Genomic DNA, 6,000 nt, shown 5'->3' on the forward strand with positions numbered 1-6,000 from the left:
AAAGAATAATTAACCATGGATTGAGACCCGAATATCAAGGCTTCGTTGCCACTGTACAAGGATGGCCAACCCAACGTTGAGTTTGAGAATTTTCTTACTGATCAAGAAGCTTTGGCGAAGCAAATGGGAGGGGTCTCGTCAAAAGGTGAGGAGGAAGCGCTTTACACCAAAAGTAAAGGCAGCTTTAAATAGCATGCTGGTGGTGGATCTAAAAGAAATGGTGACAAGGAAAAAGGTCATCAAGGAGGAGGGAGTTCTCGACCAAGGGGAGCTCCGAAGTATCATGGCAATTGTGGTCAGTCCCAGAATAATAAAAGATTTGAGGGCAAGTGCTACAGTTGTGGAAAGAAGAGCCACATGGCGAAGGATTCTTGGTTCAAAAGGCATGCAGAGAGTAATGTCACCAACTCAAAGGAGAAAATTGAAGATGATTGGGACGTCATTGCGTCTCTAGCCTTGGAGGAAGTATGGGACGTTGAAGCATCCGTTGCTATGGAAAACTAAGAGTCAGCTCTCACAGCAGCAAGTTCGGAGTCGATTGACTACCAAAATGATTGGATCGTGGATTTAGGCTGCTCAAACCATATGATAGGTGATGAGAAAAAGTTACAAAGTCTGACTGAGTACAAAGGAGGCCGCTTAGTGGTAACGGTTAATGACTCGAGGCTACCGATTACTCACATCAGTAAGACAGTAATTGAGCCCCGATACAACACTAATCATGTGCTGCTTCAAGATGTCTACCATGTTCCAGGTATGAAGAAAAATCTGCTTTCAGTGCCTCAATTGACGTCATTGGGAAATTATGTCTTGTTTGTCCACGAGATGTGAAGGTGTATTGACACCTCAAGATCTTAGGGAGGCCAACAATGGAGGGACGGCGACTGCAATCAGTCTATGTAATGTCAGCAGAAATTGCATACGTAGACAAGACAAGGAAGAACGAGATAGCAGAGATTGGGTCACGTTAGCTATCATAAGCTAAATGTGATGATGAAGAAGTCAATGCTTAAGGGGCTACCTCAACTTGATGTGAGAACAAACACGGTTTGTGTAAGATGCCAGTATGGTGAAGCACATCAACTAACATACGAAGAGTCGAAGTTTAAAGCGAAAGTGTCGTTGGAGTTGGTTCATTCCGATGTGTTCGGGCCCATTAAGCAACCATCAATAAGTGAGATGTGGCACATGGTGACGTTCATTGATGACTTCTCCTGGTATGTATGGGTTTTCTTTATGAAAAAAAAATCTGAAACATTTTCAAAATTTAAAGAGTTTAAAGAGACAGTTGAAGGAGAAGTGGGAAAAAAGATCCATTGCATACGCACGAATAATGAAGGAGAATATACCTCGAATGAGCTTTCCCAGTATCTACGAGAATGTAGAATATGTCACTAGTTCACATGTGCTAACACACCACAACAAAATGGCGTAGTAGAAAAAAAAAACCGACATCTTGCAGAAATATGTCGAAGTATACTCTATGCCAAGAATGTACCAGGAAGGTTTTGGGCCGAAGCAATGAGAACTGCAGCTCATGTGATCAACAGGCTTCCTCAACCCAGGTTAGAATTTGTCTCACCCTTTGAGAAATTGTGGGATATGAAACCTACAGTTAGTTACTTTCAAGTTTTTGGCTAAGTGTGCTACATATTTGTTCCAAGTAATTTACGTAGCAAGTTTGACAAGAAGGCAGTCTGATGTATCTTTGTGGGATACGACAGCCAAAGAAAAGGGTGGAAATGTTGTGATCCTACTACTGGAAGGTGTTACACATCACGAGATGTGGTGTTTGATGAAACATCTTCTTGGTCGTCTTCAGAAAAAAGAGGCATTGCCTGATTGGAGAGAGATTAAAGATAAATTGCAACAAAAGATGAGGGAGCAAACTGTTTGAATCCAGTCGAGACCAGATGAGTTTGGGGATTCACTTGATGGTGATGGTGTTGAGCAAGCAACGCCCCAAAACCCTTGGCAAGCTGGCGTATATCAACAACTAGAAGAAGATAGACCCAGTGAAGTGGAAGTATCAACTCCACAATCACAACTAAGGAGGTCAACAAGAATCAAGAAGCAAAATCCTAAATACGCCAATGCAGCTATAAAAGAAAAAACAACTGAACTTAAGTGGCTCAAAGTTGGGAGAAGAGATCACTGTAGCGAAGCTAAATCAAGCTTGGAATCTAGTGCCAAAGCGAAGAGATGTGAAACCCATATCATGCAGATGGGTGTGTAAGAAAAAGCTTCGTCATCAACTTAACATGGAGGAAAGAATGAGCTGGTGTTGAGGGGGAGTGTTGAAGATCAACACCAGCTCAATTGGTGTTTGGATTCTAGAGAGTTCTAACACCACAGTCGGTGCATCATGCATATCAATATGCTAGAAAATTCTAGCATCATTTAAGTCGGCAAGGCTATTGTGCAAACTTAAGTCAGTGGCTGCATGATCAATGAAAGGTCTAGCAATATCAAAGTATAAGTTTGTAGAAAGACCTAGAAGCCAAATTGTATGGCTGTTATGAAAAGCCTAAGTCGGTTTGCAGTGTGTGAGTCAGTGCAGTGCATAATCATTCCACTAGAATGTTCTAGCCAACTTTAAAGTTGGCAACCATTGCCTCTAAATATGTATGTATGTGTGATGTTAAGCAACCAACCAAGTAGCTAAGAAGATAGCTAAGTAAGAGAGTGAGAAGCAAGAGTAATCTTGTAGGAGTATGAGTGAGCTAGAGTGTCTTTAGAAAGAGTGAGTGTCGTAACTTCTAAATTGTGTCATTGAGAGTTTGTGTTGTAATATTTTGTGAGTTAATACAAGTAATTTGTTTACTTGTGTTGTCTCTCCAACACTTGTGTTAGAGTTGTGTACTTTAAATTTCTTCCTCAACACTCCTCCTCCACCAAACCCTAATTCTTTTTACATAAAGATGAATAAATGGGAATAATTGAGGACAAACGATGAGACTCGCGCATCGCTAGTATGGTCTAGGGAAGGGGTGGTGGTCGGGTGTGTATGGCAGTTGGCGTGTCAAGGAAGGAGACGGATGACATTGTGGGTTTAATCAATTTGTTCAAGTTCATTTCTTTTTCTTTTAATCTTATTTTTCATTTCTAAATTATATTTCTTTATTTTTTAACTTATTTCTTTAATAATTAAAAAAAAAGACATGCATAATTTTTAAAACTATGAATGGTTGGAATGTCCTGAATTAGCTAATATAGGTAAATATGAGAATCAAATTGGCCACAATGAAAATACAAGACTAAATTGATCAAATGACTAGAACACAAGGACTATTTTAATATTTAATCTTAGGTTTTTTTTTTTTTTTTTTTATGATTTTTTATGTACTTGTTGATTCTATTAGTCGATTAGCCCATGTGAAAGGTTTATTAGCATAAACTGCATGTTTCAAACTGCCCACATGTCTTGAGGAAGAAATTGTGAATGCATGTGGGCTTAGTAACTTCTGCAACATGGTTTCTTATCAAATCTTGTGTGATTAAAATATTTAGCAGCTCCTGGTCTCGTTTTTAACTTATTTGTATCTAGGAACCTCACAAAAGATCGATGTTCACAACCAACTAATTAGTAGTAGTCAAAGCTATATAAATGCGGCATGTTAGTCAGCACAATTATTTATTCTGTCGCTGTTGAAGGAAATGTGAATGTGATTATTTTATTAATTGGTACTGTAGTTTCTTAAATTAATTAGCTTGAACATATATATATTTTTTTTCTCTTCCTTTTTTTTTTTTAGCTTGAACATATATAGTTGCCCTCTTGTTGGGGAAAAAGAAGTAACAATTTGATGCTCATGTCCATAATTTCATATATTGATCGATGCGAGTAGGATTGTAAATGAGTTGAGTCAGTTTAAATTTGGTTTGTTTAATTTTATTTTGAGTTTCACCTAAACTTGGCTTGCTTTTTAATTATATGAGCAGAGCTCAAGCGAGCTTGAAAAATTCAAGCTCGATCGATGCACGAACTCAAGTTGTTTTGAGTAAACACTATAATGTTTGGTCCGCTTTTAAAACAAAAATTTGTAAGTGGATTTCATGCTAGAGTATATTCAACATAAACAATATAACACAAAATCTTCAAACATAATACTTTAAATAATGACATAAACGTTCTTTTCTTTTTTATGATTGAAAGGCTAGGGGAGTTTATGCATACGCATGAATTAGGTTATGTAGAAACAAAAGAAAATAGGCTACATTATATCATTCTCCATCTGATGAAAATTCAAATGTGAAGATAGTTAATCTAAATTTGAAAAAAAACGTAAACATGATTCCTTAAAAGAAAATCACAAGATGATCTTTTTGTTCTAAGTAAACTTCTTCGATAGAATTTAGTTCGATCTGCCTCAGAAAAAAAGATGATGAGCTGCTCACAAATTTTACAAGCCAAATATACCAATGTTCAAATTTTTTTTTTTTTTGAACAAATAATATTATCTACATTAAGAGAATGTTGGTGGGCTTAGTATCACAATAGGCTAACAATAATGTGGTATAAATTCGCATTTAGAGAGAGTCGAATCTAAGACCTCTCACTTATAAGTGAGGATGAGTACCACTAGACCGTAATACAAAGTGACACCAATGTTCAAACTTGATTCAATTGTTTCTTACTGGAGCTGAATATAAACTTGATTTATTCATAAACCAAGTTTCGACGAGTCAAACACATGCCGAATTACTACAAATTCAAGGTATTTTGAGGCGATTAACTGCCTAGCAATGCAATCTATGAATGAGAATCCAAATTCGACCAAAACTCTCTAGATTTCTGCCAATATTGTTGAATCTCTAATATTGTATCTTTTCCCATATTTAATTTTTAATTTGTTTGCATATTATAATACATGTTTTGATGCCTCTCCCACATCATCAGTTTAAGTTCCACACGCCAAGGAAACTTCATTTCTTAATATATGTACGACGTGTAGGCATTATCATAATTTTATTGGTATGCATCACCCAAATCTTATTTAAGGGAAAGGGACATCATATCTCTCTCTTTTATTTCTTATTGTTTGAGGCGGACCAGAACACTCCGAGGCATGTCAATACCTCCATAATGTTACAAATTAAAGTGGTCTGCAGCATGCCACCGATGCAAACCTTGAATGAGTTTAAATTTGTGTCGTAGAAAGCAATGGGAAGCTTTAGACGAATATCAAGGAAGAAAATATAAAGAGTACTATATCATGTAAATTAGGGTTTTGTCGGTCAAGTGTCAAACCTAATTTACATGGGGATTCAAAAGCCCTAAATACCTTTTGCCTCCCTCGAATCACATGTTAGGTTTTACTTTTCAGGTTCATCTTTCACTGGCACAGACTAACATGCCTATGCTATTTACTATGTAGACCTTGCTAGCTAATTAAAGTTAAAGTCAAAGCCCGCGTATTCCCCGCACGTGCAATAGACAACTTCTTCCAGATTGTCTGCGCCTGCCAACCCTACAGGGAAATACATAGCTACCAAAACCCCATTACAATTCTAATACTTCTCTTTGTCTAGTTTCAGATATCGCTACTGCATTTTAGATTTCACAATCTGTTGTACTAGTTCTTCCACAAGAGAAAGCATATTGGTCCGGTCATGCACGGAGCTTTTACAGAAACCCTAATTGACAATGGCCAAGTTCAGATAGAGTAAAAAGTACAACAGAATACATACATACATACATACATACATACATACATACATACATATATATATACATACATATATATATATACATATATATATATATATATATATGTGAGCATATTGAATGAGGCTAAACATTTAGAGGCAAAAAACCCTAGTGAAAAACAAACCTTATTAATTAAGGCATATTGAAAGACGTAAATTAGAAAACTTGGGAGTACTACTCACAACAGGTTGGGGATTGGAGTAATCTATTACCCCCTTTTTGTAATTAGACAGCAAGTTTGTGTTTTTAATTAAATTTTTTTGTAATTTTCATGTTTGACTTCTCAATCG

Source organism: the organism of the source record quoted next, unplaced genomic scaffold (genome assembly GCF_019419815.1).
Source record: "Pyrus x bretschneideri cultivar Hongxiangsu unplaced genomic scaffold, Pyrus_bretschneideri_v1 Contig39, whole genome shotgun sequence".
NCBI classification, from domain to species: domain Eukaryota; kingdom Viridiplantae; phylum Streptophyta; class Magnoliopsida; order Rosales; family Rosaceae; genus Pyrus; species Pyrus x bretschneideri.